Source organism: Palaemon carinicauda, chromosome 13, assembly GCF_036898095.1.
Source record: "Palaemon carinicauda isolate YSFRI2023 chromosome 13, ASM3689809v2, whole genome shotgun sequence".
NCBI lineage: Eukaryota > Metazoa > Arthropoda > Malacostraca > Decapoda > Palaemonidae > Palaemon > Palaemon carinicauda.
In genome coordinates this window covers 133,979,355-134,002,954 of record NC_090737.1, presented here as the reverse complement: position 1 = coordinate 134,002,954, position 23,600 = coordinate 133,979,355, and the positions used below count along the sequence as shown (strand labels likewise).

Here is a 23,600-nt window from a genome sequence, read left to right as displayed (position 1 = left end):
TCAAAGCGCCAAATGAGTGGTGCACAACTGCGCTAGTGGTGGTTCAGGCAGTTTAATACGAAGCTATAAATCTAAATTAATTTCAACAGTAAATTATTCCATTACATTCCAATCACTGGTTTCATAATTGATTTGATTCTTCCTTTATATATGTTTTAAAAATTCAAAGTTCTTAAGTCTTCAATAAAATGATTTGACCTTTCCGTTCAAAAACTAAAGCAAATTTAAGATTAAGTGTGATTAGAAAGATTCCCATTTTAAATGTTTCCTCTTCTTATAAAAGCTCTAGCTCTCTAAGTCTATTTTAGTATAAGTTAAAATATTTTAGGTATCTGCTAATAAGTTAATGAAGCCACTCAATCTAAAAGATTTCTAGAAAGCTAAATAGTGGGAATTATAGCAATATTGTCCTTATGTTTTGTTGTTACACTATCAAATTTAAAGGCTATTAGGCAGATATAAAATTGTCCATTTTGGTGTTACACAGCATTACTTAATTTTAGGTATCAAGTTTACATTTTAGGAAACAATGTCAGATTATGTCCTTTTACTGTTACAAATATTACTATAGAGTATGCTATCAAACTTTAACCCTCTAAAGCAGGTTTACCGTGATTTTTAGTGCAAATATCATGGACGAATACTTGTACCCTAATTAGTACATATATTCACAGTTTAAGATTAATTGCTATTCTGCACTAGTAAGCAAATTTTTAAATAGCAAAAAAGTTATTTCAATATCTTGGCTAGTTAGAAGTTACAGCACTAAATTCATATAGATTTTACATTAGCATTTCAATTACAGCTTTATAATTGCCACCATAACCCAACCTACAAGTTGACAGTATTTTCATGCAAAATAATATTAGGTAAAGAAAAATATTTAAAAGTTCATATAACCATTTACTAAATTGCTATCTTAAAGAGTTTAAAGTACAGTACAAAATTCTTACTTATTCAATAATTAAGTCTCCTCAAGTACTGTTGCAACAACTTTCCACAACTTTGGTCATACTCCATTAATAAGATACCAGATTTCCTAATATAGCCTTGAGTGTATTGGGCTCGCCATTAAGACCTATAAGACTTTGGGTTCCTTTTGAACATTCTAGGATCTGCTCAGGTGTGTTCGTGGATTTGCACAGGAACGTGGATCTGAAAAGTGAGATACAGGTTAAGAGTTTGCCAATGGCATATTTAAAATATGATTTAAACATCCACACAATTTCATTGTAAAAATAGGTTTAATGCATATGCACCATTTAGTTTGTAAATAACTAGTTTCAACAATTTATATAAAACAAATATGAATATCTCAAAAGTCTTGACACTGTTAGATCTAAGGTAAGTTGCTCGTTGGACATTAGTCTGTATAAAGAAAATTATTTGAGACTAATCTTTTACATATGAACTACAACAAAGGCAAACTTAATTCATTAAAATGTAAATTAGGTATTTTATATTCTCAAATTCAAATTCTAAAGCAGTAAAATAATGAATATAAACTACAGTATATAAATTAAAATTAAACAAATTTCACAGTCAATTTTAAAAACTACACTAAACGGCTAAGATTTCGTACGCCTAGTTAAGTCAAGATATTCAAACTATAGCCTTATTAATTCTACCTCTGAAAACCTGTACATCTGTAGCATACCTGACAATTGAAAAATTCTTTTATCTTTAATTTCTAGAGAACATTGAAAGTCATTCTTGACATATAAACATTGGATGTAATTATACATTAGAGACAATTTTACATTAAACAGTTTTTATCAAACCTACACCAACCATGTTGAATGTGATCAGATTAAAAATATACTTTTAAAGTTTACATTTTTTTAAATTTTAGAGTTGGATTTAGCACTAAAATATAACAAGTTAAACTTACTTCTTTAAGTTATAGCAATGACCTACACAAGGTTAAGATACAACATACGTAGCTAACTTATAAAATCAAGAAATAAATTACCTTAAAATTCTCCTACAATCCTCCTTGCTGTCATAGTAGACATACGAATCAACATCTCTGCCAATAAGGGTCCTGCAACTACTTTCTTTCATGAAGATGCTGTACCTGTAGAAGAAATAAAAAGCTTGAAAAATTGTATCTTCCACAAATATTCTAATTTAAATTTTCTTAACTATACAAACCAGAATCCTTTAAATTCAACAGATCCTTTAAATGAGAGAGCAGGTCTTCAGCCAAGATAGAACTTCTGTTTAATTACATTGGTAGTAACTGGGTGGTGAGCACCAGAGAATAGTCCTGCCCCTTCAAATCTAAAGCACATTACTTTACACTCTAGGCAATGGGGCTAAGTTTGAAATTTAACTTAAGACAAGTTTTATATAAAAAAAAAAAAAAAACACACTTCATTTGCATAAACTATCCTTTTAAAATATGGAGTGATTGGTAGGTTATAAGTCTTAGAACTAAATTTTTTTTTTTTTTATCACTGGAAGCCACAATCTGCCGGATCCCATTTAGGAGCTAATTACTCCAGCAACCTCTTATCTGCGTATCATAGGGCTGAATATACTGATAAGGCCTGGCCTGTTCAAGAAGATTGGTATGTGGTCAAAGGAGAGATCCTATTAACTGAGATTGCTGAGAATAATATACCTGTTGTATGATGCTCAATGGGTTTAATAAATTCCACCAGCATCAAGTCAGAGCCTGTGATAATGCAATGAAAACTAAGTCCCTAAGAGGGGGCACAAGAAGAAATGAGAGCCATGAATTCTACCTTTCATTTCAACTTACATTTAAATTGCCATAAACAAAATGCTTCCTTCCTGTCCTGTGTAGATGTGCTCGCTACACCACTATATCTGCCAACATGGAAACAAGCACAAGGTGTCGAGATTTGCGGGTATACTTGCATAAACCACAGGGCGTGAAGGAGTTTCGTAGTTTCCAAACCCAAGCATTAAACACCTGGCTAACTCTCAGATTCCTTCAAGGATAGGGTGGGGCCTTTAATAGACTACTTGAGCTCTGGTCATAGCTGGTACCTAAAACCACACTGCAGTCAAGAATTGCCTCACTAAGCCACAATGACTGCCTTAACACCTTGATCCTGCTAGTGAGAATAATTCAAGTCTAATCCTCTAAAGATAGCACCAGAACACCTCACGGGACAAAAGCATCTCTTTTTGACCACTGTCTAATGCTTCATTTAATGGGATGGAGAAATTCTCCGACTGAATCGTTCACTGAAGGCTTCAGAGTTTAGCCAGAAGCTAAGCAAAAACTAAAGGTGACTTCTTTTAAGCCCTCTCAGCATTAGGGACAGACCATGCAACTATACCAATGCTATGGTTAGCAAAATCCCTGTCTGTCCTCTCAAAAGGAGTATATGGGTATGGATCAGCTCCCAGGATGAGCAAAATAGCTCAAAGCTCCTCGGAAGCTTAGGAAACTCTCAAAAAGTTCAAACTCAAAGTTTAGACTCAATAGAGACCATGCTCAAGACTGAGCAGTAGCTTTTGATGTGTGACTGAGGACTTTCTCTCAGCGGAGTAGGAAATTTACGATCTGCACTAGAGGTGCTTCAACTAGAGAAATAATCCTTCAACTGATTACAGATTGCCCACTTCCACTGGTACACAGCTGCCAATGACCATCATAGGTACTCTGACATCTGTTCACTGCCTCGCAAAAAGCCTTTCATCCGGATTAGATGCTGGATTACCAGCTTTAATATTAGCAACTTCACAGACTTCTAGTACCTCTGAAAGTGTATCAGACAGGAGTGCAAACCATATAGGTAGTTCTCTCTGTACCTCAACGAGTAACTAAGTAAATGAGATACCACTTGAAGCCATCTGGGATCCACCAGCACCAGTCCTGGGATGATGAACATTAATGGATGGCTCAGGTTTAACAGGGAAGCCATTCACATCCAGGTGACCCCGTGGGGTTGGAATAGGTCTTTGGACACTGGTCATGGAAGGAATACATTACTTTTTAGCCATGTGGCTAACAGATCTATCCTGGAAGAACCCCCTACGCTGGGATGTAGGGACCACTAACCTAAAGGCTACCCCTGCCAACAGTGTGTACAGTACTATTACTTCTTATGCCCAGAAAGTACTTGGCTGTCAACTCCACTGCGGCAGTCATGCATGCACTTCGTTAAGTTGTACACAAGATAGTTCATAACTGAGTATTACCAATTCATAAATGCTACAAATTTACACATTAATTTCAAGATACAATATATAGATCCTCAAACACTTAAAGTTAAAGCACTTTGTTCCTTAAACTGCATCTATTTAAAGGGATGCAACTTCTCTAAGGGTTGACAATGAAAATATTCAATTATTTGTTAAAACTATGGAAAAAAAGATAGCTTAATACAATGTATTTCAAAAGGAGCTAAAACTAAATATTTATCAATGGGAAACTGATGATTCTTAAAGGATTGTGACACCAGAAAATTTTAATCAAACTCCAATGCTTATAATGACTTTGAAGCCCCATGGTTTGCCAGTGAATTTGCCATTAAAATTACTGCTTGCAACAAGGAATGATCAGTATTCAAAACTTTAATGCCAGAACTGGTTCGGCTATTGCTCATAGGTTGGCTATTCATAGTACTGTAGTCAAAATGCCAGTAAATTTGCCATTAAAATTACTGCTTGCAACAAGGAATGATCAGTATTCAAAACTTTAATGCCAGAACTGGTTCGGCTATTGCTCATAGGTTGGCTATTCATAGTACTGTAGTCAAAATGACAGTAAATTTGCCATTAAAATTACTGGTTGCAACAAGGAATGATCAGTATTCAAAACTTTAATGCCAGAACTGGTTCGGCTATTGCTCATAGGTTGGCTATTCATAGTACTGTAGTCAAAATGACAGTAAATTTGCCATTAAAATTACTGCTTGCAACAAGGAATGATCAGTATTCAAAACTTTAATGCCAGGGCTGGTTCGGCCATTGCTCATAGGTTGGCTATTCATAGTACTGTAGTCAAAATGCCAGTGAATTTGCCATTAAAATTACTTCTTGCAACAAGGAATGATCAGTATTCAAAACTTTAATGCCAGAACTGGTTCGGCTATTGCTCATAGGTTGGCTATTCATAGTACTGTAGTCAAAATGCCAGTAAATTTGCCATTAAAATTACTGCTTGCAACAAGGAATGATCAGTATTCAAAACTTTAATGCCAGAACTGGTTCGGCTATTGCTCATAGGTTGGCTATTCATAGTACTGTAGTCAAAATGACAGTAAATTTGCCATTAAAATTACTGCTTGCAACAAGGAATGATCAGTATTCAAAACTTTAATGCCAGAACTGGTTCGGCTATTGCTCATAGGTTGGCTATTCATAGTACTGTAGTCAAAATGACAGTAAATTTGCCATTAAAATTACTGCTTGCAACAAGGAATGATCAGTATTCAAAACTTTAATGCCAGAACTGGTTCGGCTATTGCTCATAGGTTGGCTATTCATAGTACTGTAGTCAAAATGCCAGTAAATTTGCCATTAAAATTACTGCTTGCAATAAGGAATGATCAGTATTCAAAACTTTAATGCCAGGGCTGGTTCGGCCATTGCTCATAGGTTGGCTATTCATAGTACTGTAGTCAAAATGCCAGTAAATTTGCCATTAAAATTACTGCTTGCAACAAGGAATGATCAGTATTCAAAACTTTAATGCCAGAACTGGTTCGGCTATTGCTCATAGGTTGGCTATTCATAGTACTGTAGTCAAAATGCCAGTAAATTTGCCATTAAAATTACTGCTTGCATCAAGGAATCGGTCAAAAGATTATTTTGATGCTGGGACTAGTTTCGGCCACTTATTACCAGTGTGTAACTAAGGAAAAACTGTTGCGCTTTGTTGCAGCACATTAAACCGGAAAATTTTCATCTAAGAAACAAAGATTGTTTTTTTTAAAAATTACCACAAATTTGGTGAATCACAGTGATACTATGCAAAATTTCACACTATGAATACCATTCTGTCCCGTCAACTCACAAAACATTCTAATAACCATTTTCTTTACCTAACCAAGTTTCCTTAGTTTAAAAGGACATTACCTGGAAAATTGTAGTTTTATCTAATTACCTACAGTATTAAGGGGAGCGACTCAGTGAAATTAAAATTTACTTCAAACTCTTACTCCTTATTTAACAGATTTCTTTCATTTGAAAACCATTGTACACATGGGAAAAGTTTTATATTCTGTATTTCATATATAATATATCAAAGTATAGAAATTACTTTCAATGGCAACCTTTTTATCATAAATTCTGTGTTTTCAAAAAGCAAATCCACATATGTTTAAAAATTCTCTTAACTTTACATGTTTAATATATAAAAAAAATCTGTTGCTGAAAATAGGAAATTCTTGAAAATTTTTTTGAGAAAACAGGCTTCAAAGTAGTTTTTGTTAATGTATTAATTCTACATTAATTATAGGTTTATATATATACGAGTATCTAGTTTGTAGGCAAATTCTCTTGTTGGAATGACAAATCGGTCAAATTTAAAAAAAAAGTTATATTAATTCTGGTAAAATCATAGAACAGTGCAATAAACTTTGTAGAAACTATTTTTTGGTCTTTCGAATGCTTTTGAAAATTATTTCTGGCAGAAGTCAGTTATAATGGGTCGACTACCATAACTGAAAAGCTATGGATTTACGCTTGGTATAGTCATCAACGTTCGAAACATTTTAAAATGATATACAGTACTACTGTAGTCTAATTTTATGATATCTAAATTAACTTTTCCAAACTATTGCAGAAAGTCACAAGTCATCATAATGAAAAAGTTACCGTGATCAAAACTAATACAAACCAAACTGTACCAACACTGGAGCCTTGTTTACCAGGAATTCTGGACAACTATTTTCCATTCCATTTTCTATGGAATCATTCATATTGTTCATTGCATTATTAACACCTTGGATTGAGATTATTTTTTTGCTCTCCCGTCTCTCGCTATTAAACTATCTCGCTATGATGGTCTGGGAAGCGGAACATTTTTCACTACGAGCGTTATCCCCCATGGGCTAGTATTTCAGCATTGTCAATGATGCAAACTTAATGGGGGAAGGGGGGGGGGGTGTAGCTTTGCCTTTATCAGACTAATCATCTACTTCCTACCCTAACCTTTCATTATTAAGATAAATGCTATATTATATTATTCAAATATTGAAAGCCAATAACAGGTTTAGAATATAAAATGCTATATTCTATTATTCCAATATTGAAAGCCAATAACAGGTTTAGAATATAAAACATTGTCCAATTTATTCTGTTTAAACAAGCAACTTGAAACAAACTATTATCGATTTTTTTTATTTCTGAACTACATGGAAGGCGGCTACTGTGGCCTGTACTACGAATTAAACTTTTTCAAATTAAAATCTAGCTCCATTAAGGTTTTCACCAGTAGTTTACGGGATTCAAAATAAGTATTTACAGTTTTATTCTTTATTGGAGTTCCAATGTCGTAACTAATATTGCACTGTTCTATAATCAAACCAGCTTTTATAATTGAACCGACTTACTACAGCAGTGGTATTCCCATAGTTTACCTCTTTTGATCTAGTTTTCTCAACCATTCTGGCATAGTACATAGCCCAGCATTATCAAAAATTAAAATTCAACACATGTAAGGTCATCAAGCCAAAACAAGGTGGAATTTATGACTTCAATTTTCCCCCTTCGTTACACCTAACTTTAAAGAATTTTTTTTCCCAAGGAATTCTCAGTTATTATAATTACGGACATGACAAGATTTTCTATTAAAAAACTTGTTCCTTATAGAAATATGCCAGTTTTCCTCAAAAGACAAATTCTATCGGCAAATACTTAAATATATATCTATATCTACCGATAATGGGGGACACCTAGTGGGAACCCAGGGCTTTTGGCGAGTCAAATACACTAGGAACACACAAGATTGCCCAGACCTTAGTTTCCAGATGGGGGCTCATTAGACTGTCAGGCATAGCCCCAAAGAAGTCTGGGGAAAAAGGTAAATAACGGTAAAACAAACCTTTCCATCTATAATTTTACCAAATTCTCAACAGTTTCACTGTTTCAAAATCACTTAACAACTTCAAAATAGGTAGCTGATGTGCTACTAATATGGGATTACCAGATTACAAGGGGAAGATTTTATCAACTAAGTACAATTATATAGATTTTTATTTGGGGCATGACCTTTAGCACTAGGCATTCTAAAACAATTAAACCCTAAAGTATGAATAACGCAACCTAACATTGACAATATATAACTGGCATGTGTAATACTCATACACTTGTGCAAGATTAGCAAAGAACGTATATACTAAGTTTCAGAGCACATTTAACGCTTGTGGCCTATTTAGCTACCTGATAACATATGCAGCTTTCACATATATTACAATAATTATTATATAACCTTCACACGAATTAATAGGACCCATATACAATATGCGGCCTGCGAGGTGTTATTCAATCTACACAAAATTGGCGAAATTTTTGTTTTCTTAACGTTAAAAACTGTTGGCATTGATAATTATCGTCTACAAAACTGACTTCTAGCATAAACATATCAGAAATAATAAACGTAAACAGAAGCAGATGGTACATGACATTGATGTGACGTAATTTTTTAAACAATACTAGTTTGTTATAGTTTACCATAACTCTTATTTAAGAAAAAACGGAAATTATGTTCAAACTATCAAAGAAAATTTTAAAATTCAATGGTAAACTTACTAGAAAAAATCTTTGAAAACCAATAAAATACCTAGTTGGAAAAAGCAGTTCTATGGGATTTGGCGGGGTTACTTATATATACAAGAATGACATTTTAGCCTTTGCCTTTTTTTTTTCATTGATAAAACTTTGAAACTGTTAGCATGCTGCCTAAAAACAGCAATAAGAAAAACGCCCTGTAATACAGTAAAATACCAAAAAATCCAAGTTCGTCACTAAATTTTCACTAATAACTTACTTCACCATGGCCAAGACAGACCGGGCAATCAAATTGCCAAGAGCCTGTGATATGAACTTTACGATAAAGGTATTCAGATATCAAACATTTAGATAAGGTTAATTATCAAAGATTGAACAATTTTACTATTAATTTTCATTAAAAAGTCGCGTTTTCGATGTATAGATCTAGGAGCTTTAAATTTCACTTTGTAAATCGGACTTCCAAGTCTCACTTGAGAATACAACTAAGAACTTTCCAAGAATTCAGATTCATACGAAGTAGGCATATCTTGTTAAATCTAAATTCTATTCTACATTAAGAACAATCCTAATTTAATACTTCGCTGGTAGACATCCTAATAACCGCTTTTAGGAAAATTAGGAAAATTATTGCATCAAAAAATCTTGCATGCAATGCCATTCAAACTAAAGTTAACTTTAAAGTGTGAGACCACCAAGCCTACTTTTCACTTATATTGTTAGTGACCGGAAGGGCCATACATTGAAATTATCTAACCGACTGGATAAACAATAAATGAAGACCTATGATAAAGATGGCAAAAATCAACTGTATCCGATATCCAGTCTTATCAGTTACCGTCTACATGTTTGATAAATCTGTAGTTTAATAAATTTCAAATGAAATCGAGAAGAATGTGGACTGGATCAGATTTAAACTAATAAGTACTACCTAGGCCTACACGTTTGCTGAATATATAGTTTCAGTAAGTTCCAGTAAAATCGTTAGGGAAACCAAACCGTCTCTAATGGGAACTGGGCTATTGGCGAAACCTTGGATTTTTTTTATATGTTTAATGAATTTGCGGATAGTTCCGTAACTGGAGAAAAATGACTTCAATTGAAAATTAAGTCTTACATTCGATTTCTTAAAGATTAATCCAATACCCATATCAGATTAGATTATTCTAAAGTGCTAGTAAATCCTCAATAGCACTTCTGTGCTTGGCGATGTAAATTGCTTTAAGTTCCTACACTATCAAAACGCTGCTTTCACGGAAGCAAATTCACTATGGAACTAATCACAATTAACACAGTCTAAAGTTCTGTAATCCCAAGCCAAAGTATGATACATTGGAAGTTCATAGAAAACTTCTTAAAGCTGTTATGATTACTATAAATTTTCTATTTGCTTATTGGATCCACCACATGGAAATTATCGTACTCTTCCCAAATATACTAAAAAATATATAAAAACTACAATAACGCATCAACAAAACCTATTTTTTAAAACAACAAATGCACAGTCACTAAACCAATAAAACTATCAATTAGAGTCTTCGATCACCAAATATTCTAAAAAAAATGCATAAAAAAAAACTAACGCACCAACAAAGCCTATTTTTCTAATACAAAAAATGAACAGTCACTAAACCAACAATACTTATATCAATTAGTCTTCTATCACATTGAAAAAAAACCTTAAATTTTGGAAAATTTAACATACCTTTGATTTGTGGAGACATTTGATTTGTGGACACAACCGCAGCACGTCACTTACGAAAGTTAAACGGTGAAAACACGATGCTCAAGTAGGAAGTCTCTTGTACTTAGGGAAAAAATCAAGGACGCCTAAACAAAGAAGTCACACATTACTGGCAAGACCAAATATTTGCTTTAGCGTCCTTGTAAAACAAGTGGCGCCATCTACACTACAGTTTCATAACCATTGTTCAGCACGAAAACAAATTTCCTGTTTTTGACACAAGAATGGGGTACAATACTTACTCTTTCGTAAGAAAACAGCCTTGAAATGATTTAATACATAAAAAAATCATATTTGTTTTTAGTTATAACTACGCAGCCTTGCAATCAAATACAAATAAACTGCTTATTTTTTTTGTTGGACAAATCAAAAAGCTTTTTATCTAATTATGCACTTGTCAATGAATATATATATATATATATATATATATATATATATATATATATATATATATATATATATATATATATATATATATTCATTGACAAGTGCATAATTCTTTATTATAGATTTTTTTTAGGTAATTATTGGAAGTTTTCAATTAATTCCATATTGCATCAGTTATAGTCTTTGAAAAAGTTCCCTGACAAATATATTATTAAATAACGTTATTCTATTTAATACTCCGGCAATTATTTATAGCTAACTTATAACTAGGCAATCAGACACATATCAATAGGCCTATAAGTCGTTTATCAAACGTCTATATGTAGGCCTATTTATTGAACATCCTCATATTTCTCGTTTGCTTCTTTTCGTTTAATGTTGAACTTACGAACATTCTACTTTGTGGACCCTGGTTCTTTCATGTTTCTTGTTCTACCCTTTATTTGCACTGTCCATTTCCTTTACTAATTCTCCATATATTTTTATGTTCTCTGCTCACAAAATCTATTTGGCCTATCTGATGACGTTTCGCTGAAAAAAGTTGCAATTAAAACTGAATTGTTGATGAAATCTAGTAGCATCTATAATTGTAAACAAATAAACGAGAGTTTTTAGCACATAGGTAAAGGATTTAATGAATTATAAGTTACGTTCATTTCAGTGTAAAACAACTGGCATCACAGTCTCTTGGGTCAACAAACCTATGTTAAACATGTGAATAGGAAAAAGTGAGAATAATTTAAAGTGTCCTGGTTTTTCTTTATATATTCATATTTGTTTGACTAATTAATAACCTGCTTTTAAGTGTTAATGACCTTCAAGATATAATTTAATACATTTCGAATTCATAAAAAATTGAATTATTTGATAATTTGGATTAATTTGTGGTATTTTCCCAATGGTTGTCTGCCAATGAAGCAATTGTTAAATGGCCTATATATAGAAAAGGGAATTGAGTTTGTAAACTAATTTGATCTCAATTTCGTTCGACATAATTGCTATAAAAAAAAAACTAATTTTTAAAATTTGCTTTTTTTAGTTTTTAAAATTTTTCACATTTTCTGAATGTTGGTGTGTTACGCTAACTCGCTTTATTCTACAGCTTTATAATTTCATGTTAAGATTTCATTTGGTGATTTTATGTAGCCTAAACTAAGCTGCATAATTTATTTAGAATGATAATGAATTAACATTCAGGTTAAAAAGGGCATAATTTAAGGTCGATAAAATGGTGCTCATTTGATTTTGAATATTTTGAATTTGAAAACTTTGAATTACAAGACTTTGAATTTTAAGACTTTGAATTAGAAGACTTTGTATTGGAAGACTTTGAATTAGAAGATTTTGAATTCTAAAACTTTGAATTAGAACACTTTGTATTTGAAGACTTTGAATTTGAAAACTGTGAATTAGAAGACTTCGAATTTGAAAATTTTGAATTAGAAGACTTTGTATTTGAAAACTTTGAATTTGAAAACTTGAATTAGAAGACTTTGACTTAGAAGACTTTGTATTTGAAGACTTTGAATTTGAAAACTGGAATTAGAAGACTGAATTTGAAAACTTTGAATTTGAAGACTTTGAATTAGAAAACTTTAAATTTGAACACTTTGTATTTGAAGACATTGATTTTGAAAAAAAACTTGAATTTGAAGATTTGCCACCATAAGAAAAAAATCCTGGAGAGATTTTGGGGTATCTGCTTCACCTATTGCTATAGGATATTAGTGTTTATTATTGTTAATTACATTTATGAAATTGTTGATGTTTGTTTAAATCTGTCCCTCCAACACTAGCAAGTGGGGACTTGAAATTAACATGAAAGTCAGAAACTGTTAATACGTTAATTTGTGGAGCATGTCCTCCCGAGTGGTTTGGTAGTTAGAATAGGCCATGGGTACTTGTATCATTGTTAAGGCCAAACTTCATAAGTTTTTTTAATAATTTGTATTTTTCTTTGCTATTATAACCTTTTCTTGTGGATATTCGCAAAACCTGAAGATTATTCATTATAAAGGAACAAATTTCTGTTCAATATGATTATTTCTACATCAACTGTAATTCAGTTCTCTCTAAAAACCTTCATTTCGGAAAGATCATAGATTGTTAGAGGATTTTTACGTGCTATTAAAACCTTTCTTGTGTATATTAGCCCTACACCTGAAGGATATTCATTATAAAAGAACACATTTCTGTTCAATACGACTGTTTCTACACCAACTGTAATTCAGTTCTCTGTAAAAACCTTCATCTCGGAAAGATCATAGATTGTTATAAAAACCTTTCTAGTGGATATTAGCCCTACCTGAAGGATATTCATTATAAAGGAACAAATTTCTGTTCAATATGATTATTTTTACAATTGTAATTCAGTTCTCTCTAAAATCCTTCATCTCGGAAAGATCATAGATTGTTAGTTTGGTCAGATTATTCCATTATCTTGACTAGAGTCGGGCTAAAGTCAGCCATAGGCTTTTATGTAGTTATTTATATTAATATTAAAGGAAATGTTTTGATTGAGGAATAAACTGACCAGATTAAACTATGACCACCACCATGTGCATTGTATTTTGCAGTAAATAAAGTTCTAATTCATATTTTCAGTAAAAAGTTCTCATTCATATTTGCAGTAAAAAGTTTTCATTCATATTTGCAGTAAAAAGTTCTAATTCATATTTGCTGTAAAAAAATTCTAATTTATATTTGCAGTGAAAACGTTCTCATTCATATTTGCAGTAAAAAATTTTCATTCATATTTGCAGGAAAAAGTTCTCATTCATATTTGCAGTAAAAAATTTTCATTCATATTTGCAGGAAAAAGTTCTCATTCATATTTGCAAGAAAAAGTTTTCATTCATATTTGCAGTAAAAAAGTTCCCATTCATATTTGCAGTAAAAATTTCTCATTCATATTTGCAAGAAAAAGTTCTCATTCATATTATAACGATGATGTGAATCGATGATAAATTGACTTGTTTGTTTTGTAGTTTTAAAAGCTGTAGACAACATTTGTACTTCTAACACAACTGCATAAAGTTGAAGTTTGCATGTCCATAGAAGCGGGTCAACCTGAGAAATACAGACGTTATAAGCTTTTTAGAATAAAGACAAAAAAAAAAATTGGTATTTATTCTCCTCATTTCATATAAAATTGTATTCTGGAAAGTGAATTGAAAGGATACGAGAGTTCAGTTTTAATGTTATAGGCTTTTTCTCAATCATATGATTTTGGTTATTTTGACATCCGCCAACGAAGTTGGAAGGAAGTTATGTTTTACCCTCTGTTTGTGTGCTTGTTTATGAACAGCTTCCTGGCCACAATTTTAATCGTAGAGTAATAAAACTTGTAGGGATTAACTGTTATGTGAAATTAAATTTTGGAGGTTAAGGTCAAGGTCAAGCAAAATGTCCAATTCACGTAATCAGTCATAAGTTTGGACGTAGTTATCACAGAGGCTTCAAACTTGGTTCATTCTTGAGTGTATGATTATCCACGCCAATTAATACATGTTAAGGTCAAAGGTCAAGAGGGGAAGCACTAAATCAAGGTTAGTGTCTTTAACAATTGGTGACCTACAAAGACGAAGTTTGTGAACTGAAACGATATAAAGATTCTATAAACTGCTTAAGTGAAGTTTTATCAAAATGTAGAGCATCAAATTAAAACTTGATATTAATAGCAAAAGCTGTGACTTTGTAAGATGTGGGATGAATTATTTACTGAAAGTAACATCTTTGAATAGACTAATGTAATTATTTATTGGTAAAAACCTCTCGATTTCTTAAGTAAATGTACTGTTTATGATAATGTAGTTTGCCGGAAATTGAAATTCACATTTATGTTGGGAACTTCGGTAAATAGTAATCTATGTGTTTTACATATGGCTATTCACACTCGGCAAAGAGATTTCACTACTAGTGTATAAACTAACTAGGATTAAATGCACTCTACACGATTTCCCTTTCTTTTTTAAGCCATTGTCATGTCCTTAATTTTTGCTTGAGATACGACGTACTATAGAAAATTAATTAATTTCTCAAATATAAACTATCTATAAGTAAAAGCTTGATACCTATAATCATATTTTTATTCAGTACTATCACGTAAGTTTTTATTTTCTTCAGAAATTTATCCGTTCCCTGTACTTTAGCAACTTGCCGACAGATGGCAGGCTAAATGTCCGATGACGTAATTTGGAGCTGAACTGCTTGTCTGGAGAGTCCTTGGCTGTCAGCCAATCAGAACTCTGGTTCTAACTTTTGGTCGTGAAAATTATTTGCCAGTTTGTGATTGGTTAATAGCTGTTGAAATATGGACCCAGAACCCATGTCAGGGGTCCTCTCGATTGCCTGCAGTTTCTTTTCAACCGTTGTGCTGTCAGTGTCTGAACAAAATCATCCTGGTCTTTAAGGTAAATCATTGTGGTGTTAAAATTTTACTTTATTCGAAGTGTTAATCTTTTGTAAAAAAAAAAAAAATTATTTATGAAAGCCTTTTTTACTATTTTTTTTTTTTTTTTTTTTTTTTTTTTTTGCAATTTACGTTTTTCTTAAGGTGTATATTTGAATTGCCAGGGTTTAGGCTGTATTTGAACCAAGGCCATTATTCTAATACTTGGTCGGATGTGGATGTCTGACCCCAGGTAACACTCGAGACAATTCAAATATAGTTCGCTTTGTTTGCCCATAAGTGGAAATTAGTGTATCAAACCCGTGTTCATGCGTAACTTTAAAAGGCGTTTGTTTTTATGGGAAATTTCTATTGGAATATTCCTAAGATTTTCGTGAAGTCAATGTGGCATGAAGTTTTAGAAAATTAAAACTTTTAAACTTAACCTAATGAGTAAATCTTAGTTCTCGGGCAGTAGTCATCATGGTTAAAATAAAACCCATGGTTGTTCATGACTTTTGAAATTCTAGCGCATTTGAAGTTTCGTTGTTTGAGTGGTTTACAGAAAGAATTCCTTTGAGGACAGCAGTTCTGTTTAATTTTTTTTTTTTTTTTTTTTAGAGCACTTGAAGTTACGCTGTAAGAGTGGTGTATAGAACGAATTCCTTCGAGAACGGCGATTCTCAATGTTAGTTTTCTGTTTAAATTTTTTTCTAAAATTTGAGATTATACTAGAAATTGTTTTGACTATAGTTCAGAAGTTAATCTTTGCCATGAAAGAGTAAAGGAACGTTCTATCCTTAAGAGGGTTGTTTAAATATCTGCGACGGTCTACTTTATCGCTTAAGCACGTCAGTCTTCCACATATTGCCATCATAATAGAATTTATAGTACTTTTAAGAATTTGATCATACCGACTTCACGTACTCTTAACCTCGGATGAACCTAATTTTCCGGTCGTTGATACTTAGGGGAGTTGCGATAACAAAAATTCAATGTTAAATTATTTTGGATATTAATTTTTATCACCCAGTGAGTGTCAAGTGGTATTACCTTTTTTATATGGTTAAAAAAAACTTAGGTTGTAGATTACAAAAGTTTATTCGCAGATAACTGAACCATACTAATCTGAAACTGATATTGGGCGAAACGGTCAGTTCAATGAAAACCCTTAGTTCCCGAAACAGCTGCCCCTTTAAATTTCCGAAACGCCTATTGCTCTTAATATCCAGGTTACTAAATTTTTTGCTTAATGGTCTACTTGGAAACTTTCCACCAGATACTAGAATTGGTGCTAAATACAGATTCCGAATTATACTGAAAAGTGTCATTCCTCACGGCACTAAAAGTTTCTGTAAGTTTACGGGTTCAGGGGGCGTTTTACCACAAGCTACAACCCAGAGGTTATGTATTCAAATAAGCCAAGTTTCGTTCTAGGATCAGGCTCAAATTGGAGATAGTTTACTGGTCTTAGTGAAACTTTTCTTCCTTCATTAAAGCATTTTTATCACTTTTTCTGGATTCCAGAACTATTGAAGGTTATTTTTACGCGAACATATTTTAGTTCAATTTTGATGGAACTGCATTTTAAAAAGTATATCCTGTAAGTGTTGATAGCATATTAACGAAATATCTATAAAATTGGCATTAATCGAATTGTTTAAAAAGGGTACTGTGCGTTTAGTTACGTTGAAACTGAATTTTAGATTAAAATATTTTGGAGAAAGGAATTTTAGGCTATTAGATTCAAAATAACTTTCATGTTTTGAGTTGATGATACCGTGAATAGTTGTGTACATTGTGTAGGGAAGTAAACTATTCCAAAGTCTTGCCTCCGTGAAAGTCATGCCCTTTTGGCTTGTACTTATGCATAAGGATAGGCCTAGTTTGTGTTGAATGTTTAGAATTTGGAAAATCTCCTGAAAAAACTGCATTGTAGTTTTAAAAGTTTGGTTAGATGTAGAATTGCTACTTATTTCTAATTAGTCATGATTAAATTTTAACCAAACTTTAAGGCTGTTTTAATCGTTAATAATGGTTGGTAAATAAAACTTATTTGCTTTATAGTATGAAATTACGTATTTGAAAATATTTTTATTAAACAAGCATTTTATCAAACTACAATGAAGATGAACAAATGAAACTTCACACAAATATTGCTTTGATTTGGTCATCGTTCCCACAGTAAGTTTAGGGACACATTTTAGAGAAATTAAGTGTACGGAAATTTTGCTTTTGTAAACTTTATTAGGCTGCAGGTACACACTTTTGAAGAGTTTGTACTCACACATGACAAGTAAAGTTCTTAAACCCCATGATCCTTCGTGTAGATATACAGAAAAAAATAGAACTTTGGTTACTCAAGTTTGCATCAAGTTAGTAAAAGTCTTTGAATAAATGTATCTTGGAATAAATGTTGCCAGGCATTTATAATTTAAAAACTTATATATTGTCGCAAATGAGCGATATTACGATCACCAAACCGTTAAAGATAAAGTAGCTGTCAGCCAATCAGAAGTCTTGTTTTAACTTTTGGTCGTGAATATTATTTGCCCGATTGTGATTGGTTAAGAGCTGTTAAAATATGGACCCAGAACTCATGTCAGGGGTCCTTTTGATTGCCTGCAGTTTCTTTTCAACTATTGTGCTGTCAGTGTCTGAACAATATCATCCTGGTCTTTAAGGTTAATCATTGTGGTTTAGAAAGTTGGTAAGTTATGCTTTGTGAAACAGATATCCGCATTTTTTTATATACTTTTATAAAGGTGTATGTTTAGAATGGTCACTTAGTCTGTATTTACCCATTACTCTAATATTTAGTCGGATGTGGATGTCTGACCCCAGGTAACACTAGACATTTAATTTTAATATAGTTAGTTTTTAGCTGGCCCATAAGTGGAGTACATAATAGGAAATTCGTGTAACAAACTCGTGTTCATGCGTAACTTCAAAAGGATCTTTTTTTATTGGAGATTTTCGTATTTAAGTTATTTTTCGGAAATGTGTGGCTTAAAATAGAAAATAAAAATTTCAACGACCGAATTTGTAATCCTTAGTTCTTGGACAGGTGTCTTAATGGTAGAGATAAAACGTATGGGTGATAATCTGACTTTATGGTTATTTTAGCGCCCCCACGGAGATTACGCTGTATTTTAGGACAGCTATTTTGTTCGATGTTGACTTAAAAAAAAAATCGAAACTTGAGATTATACTTTATTTTTGTTATGATCCTTATTTCAAATGTTCGCCTTGGCCATCATAGTGAAGTAACGTTCTGTCAGGGGATTGTTTAAATTATTTTCAGCTAAGGTCTACTTTATCGCTTATGCACGTCATTACTTTTCTTCACATATTGCCATTATAATTCTAAAATTTTAGACCTTGATCGTACTGAGGTATCGCGTACTTTTAACCCTAGGCGACGCTAATTATTCCCGTCATTCCTACATAAGGGGAGTTCTGAAAAAAATTCAGATGTTAGTATATAATTTTGGGTATTTTCCATGTTTTTACTTATCACACGGTGTTAAGTGGTATTAAACTGTTTAATTCAAATAAATCTGGTATATAAAAGCCTAGGTTGTAGATTACAAAAGTTTATTCGCATATAACATTGAACCATACCAATCTGAAAGGTTTTGGTCGAAACTTGAAGTAAAAGTTCAATAAAAAGCCTTAGTTCCTGAAACAGCTGCCACTTTAAAATTCCGAAACGCTCATTGCTCTTATTATCCAGGTTACTAGAATTTTTGCCTAATGGTCTACTTGGAAACTTTACACAAGATACTAGAATTGGTGCTAAATACAGATTCCGAAATATGAAAATAGTCTAACTCCTGACTGCGCTACATGTTTCTGTAGGAGTTTAAGGGTTCAGAGGGCTTTATACTACTACAAACTACAACCCAGTAGTTATTTTATGTAAGCCAGGTTTCGTTCTAGGATCAGGATCAAAATGTATAAGTATATTAGTCGTGGTGGAACTGTTTTCCTTCATTTATACTTTTTTTAGATCACTTATTTTCTGGATTACAGGAATGGTTTTTACTTTACGAGAAGATTTTAAAATTTGAATTCCATTGTAGAGAAGTATACTTAACCTGTAAGTGGTTATTTATATATCAACGATATTTATATCTAATTAGCATTAAACATTTGTTAATGAGTGGCTGTTGTCGAAATTTATTTTCAATTTAATATTTTGGAGAAAGGAATTTCAGGTTATTAGAGAATAAACTCTTAATTACCTAGGGTTAAGTTTTGAAGAGTTAATACCGTAAATAGTGGTGTACATTGTGTTGAAGTACAGTATTCCAAAGGCTTTGTTTTTCCTCCGTGGAAAAGTCATACCATTGACCAGTCTTTACCTGTGCACAAGGATTGTCTAGTTTTCGTTGGTTATAATTTTGAAAACCATTTGAAAAAAAAAAAAAAACTGCATTGTAGAGTTCGTTTTAGATAAATGTAGAATAGGTACCTATTCTAAATTTTGTCGGTTTAAGATTTTCACAATTTTAAAGGTAAGAATTTTAACCAAACTTTAAGGGTGCATGTCTTCAATCATTCATAATGGTTGGTAAACAAAGCTTCTTTGCTTAATAGGATTTAATTAGGGATTTCAATATTTTTTTTTTATTAAAGCTAGATACTATTTTGTTAAACCACGGTGAAGGTAATGAACACTAGTGTGAAAATTCACACTACAAATATCCCTTTGATGGGTAGTGCCATAGCCTCTGTGCCATGGTCTTCCACTGCCCTGGGTTAGTTCTCTTGCTTGGGGGTACACTCGGGCACGCTAATCTAATTTCTCTTTTGTTAGTTTTTATAGTTTGTATAGGAAATATTTATTTTTGTTGCTTTTCTTAATATTTTTTTCCTGTCCTCACTGTTATTTTCCCTGTTGGGGCCCCTGGGCTTAGAGCATCTTGCTTTTCCAACTAGGGTTGTAGCTTAGCAGGTAATAATAATTTTGTCAATCGTTCCCCTTAACGAGCATGTGTTCAATGTAACGATGGTAGGATTAGTTCACTATTTTATAGCAACAGTAAGTGTAGGGACACTTTTTAGGGAAACTAAGTGTACGGACCTATCCGTTGTATATTCTTGTAAACGAGAAGTTATTAGGCTGCTGGTACAAACTTATTTGGAAAAGTTATTCACAGGTCACCAAAGTTTTTAAACATACTATCTTTTAATAAATCTTGCCAGGCGTTTAACAGTTTTAAGAAACTGATTGTCGTAAAGGAGTCGTATTACGGTAACCAACCAGGAAAAAGTAAAGTAGGTTGAAATTACGGTCTGTATTTTACTGAAATACGGTTAACAGCACAATTTTATGGAGTATTTCCGATTAAAATTACTGTTAAAGTGTTGTGGCAGATATACTAAAAAAAGTGTTACGATATCTGAAAGTTTGTACTGATCAATCCCTGGCTGAAGACTGAATTAAACTTAAGTGTAAAAAAGACCATGTAGCAGTAACCATCAGCCATAAGTGGTTCAATGTCGGTATTACTTGAAGGTATTTGCTTTGTGCTCTTAAATCCTAGGATATTTTTAGCCAGAAGTCATTAGTTAGACCCAGGCCTACATAGCTGAGGACTATGAAGCGTGGAGTGGGAGAAGGGGAATGGAAGAGAATTGATTTAAAATCTATATACTGGGGAAATCTTAACATGAGGCCCTTTGCGGTAATAGGCGTAGATGTATCTCAATTGTTAGGCGTACGGTTTTCCCCATTTGCGTATAGGTCTCAAGCCTCATTACCGGATCATGTGGCCCAAATTTATATGCCAATCTGATATAACTAAGAATCTTGTAGATTATATTACATAAAACTAATTGATTTTATTGCGATGATAAAGTATATCTCATGGCATGTCGCTTAATAGCGTACCTACACGTGAACTAAATCTATTTTGAACACCATTTATTACTATTATAACTGTGCGTCGATAATTTTAGGATTAGTCTTCCTACTGATGATGTTGACTGTTCTCCCTTCTATTTTCCTTCTATTTTCGAAGGAACGAGGGAAGTCTCTACCTGGATAAAATCTGGAAAGCACGTGGCAAATCCATATATTTTTTTTTTGATTGGTAGTTCTGCAAGTAGTATAGTGTAGAAAGTATCTTGAAACTATTTTTGTGCGCTTCCAAATATTTAGTCAAATAAATGTTTAAAGTGAAAAGTTGTGGGTGAAAGTACTGCAGCAGCATTAACTACGTGTGAATATGGGACCAAATATAATTTACCTGTAAAAGGTACTTGGTATTTGTTCAGGGCCAACTTTGTTACGTACAACAATTAGGTGTAATTCTCGGTATAACTGAGGTAACTTTAGTCAGGTATATATTATATGCACAAGCATACCTACCTATCTACCCTAGACCTACCAAGCCCTATGCTCTCCAAGGGGAAATCGGTTGGTATATATGGAGAGAAATGTTGCTCGGGATATCACTGTTAAAGTTCTTGACTATTCCAAAATTTCAGAGCAACTATGGTATTTATGGACAAATAAGCACTATACTAAATCTAATTATACTAATTTTATAAACACGAGCTACCCCGTGTCTTTTTATAAGTAGTTTTTTTTTTGGGGGGGGGTGTGGGGGGGGGGGGGGGACTAAAAGCTTGGTATTAACCGAAAATAATGAATTATAAATAGTGAAAATCCTAGGCGTGCCAGTTCGATACTAATTATTGAACCTGGGATATGCACTGGAAAACTGGTAGTATAAGGCTTTTTTCCAACTTCAATGTGATTGTTTTCCTTTTCTAAGAAATGGTTTTAGAACTTAATACATTGCTGGTTTGATTGCTCACGACTTCATATGGTCTTTTACTTAATATTCTAAAGGTTGCTCTTAAGAAAAGATATATGGGGGAAGTGATTATCACTGTTTAGTATTTAGGAAATACAGTATGCATCTTAATGCTCATTTTACTAGCTAGTATTTTTTCGAGGAAATGTTGAGTGAAATACATACTTTTAGGGGTTTATTTCTCGCCCTCCATCACACTTAAAGGCGGGCCTTGATGTGTGAAAATAGTTTCTTTTCAGTTATATTTCTGTATCTTTTCAGTATTCGCTAGCATTTGTATTCAGGCTTAATAGTTTTTTTATCACTATTATAACACTTTCCAAAGAGAAGTCTTACATGTTTTTCTTGAAAGCTGCCACATTTTTGCTATTCTTGGCATCAAAACGGAGATTAATATTCGTAGCTGATGGATAGACTGGATGAAATTACTCTCATACCATGTATACTGTTACAAATTTGCCGTAAAAATAAATCCTGGTATGAATGTTGTCAAGCATTTGCTTTAGAAACTGATACTGTATGTTAACACAAAGGTGTGATATTACGATCACCTAACAGTGAAAGATAACTAAGTAGGGTAAAAATGACTCATCTGTGTTTTGCTGAAATAAGACAAAGTATATTTTTACGGAGAATTTTAGATTAAAATTGCTGATTTTTATTGTGTAGGGTTTGACGGAGACTCGTAGGTTATAGCAAGCTGTTTCCAACGTTAGCTTAATGCTTTCCTATTTATACTTTAATGTTGTGAATTTAAATTTACTTAAATATACTGTAATAGTGTTAAAAATTATCATGGCACTATTCCTACCTTCGCCAACTTCGTTGCGGTGAAGGTTATGTTTTGATCAAGGCCAATTGGCCTTGGTTTTGATAGGCATCTCTGTCTGATTCGCATATCTCAAACTATTTGACCGAATCTCATGTAATTTGATTGTATGATTGGCCATGGTCCTAGGACAATTTGATTGTTTTGGGAGTGATTGGGTCAAAAGTAAAGGCCACGGTCACGAAAAGGTCAAAAACTACTTTTTGCCATATCGTGGCCAATTTTTGATTAGCGTGAAATTTTTGCTAGAATTTTGATAATTCATTTGCCCATCTTGATATACAACATAAAGGCTAAGATATGCGCTCTACTGAATGCCCGTTCTAGTATTAACTTTTTCTCCAATCGGTCGCGGATTTTCCCTCCTAAGTTTTTAATTGACATTGTTGTCTTTCTCTTGAGTGTAGTTTTCATCACTAGCCGTGGAACTAGTTTATTAAAGCAATACAACAAGTTTCCAGTAACGTCCTGCCTTTTTTTTTACCGTAAAGGTTGTTTTCGCAAGTCTTAAATTTTTTAACCAGATTTAATAAATGTTCTTATTACGAAAGAGCCCGTGCTGGCTTTATTCCAGCTGATCTAAAAATTCAGAGGAATAAAATTTCGAGGAATTAAATCGCTTGAAGGCTTTGTGGAAACTGAAGACACACTAATTCTGTGAGTGCTTTGGTAGTGACGATTTAACAGTAAGTGAGCAATACGTCG

General features: G+C 32.9%; 2 long non-coding RNA genes across 4 annotated transcripts in view; one reads left to right on the top strand and one right to left on the bottom strand.

The window, feature by feature from the left end:
* The window catches only part of LOC137652466 (uncharacterized), a 49,435-nt gene that overhangs the window by 4,793 nt on the left and 21,042 nt on the right, over positions 1-23,600 (bottom strand). The window contains exon 3 of one of the 3 annotated variants that reach the window (XR_011046305.1): positions 954-1,155. The exons of the other annotated variants lie outside the window; for them this stretch is intronic. This is a non-coding gene — a long non-coding RNA (uncharacterized lncRNA). The remainder of the gene's footprint in view (positions 1-953; positions 1,156-23,600) is intronic. 3 annotated transcript variants of the gene reach the window in all.
* Positions 1-23,600, top strand: part of LOC137652467 (uncharacterized) — a 47,035-nt gene that overhangs the window by 16,723 nt on the left and 6,712 nt on the right. The window lies entirely within an intron of this gene.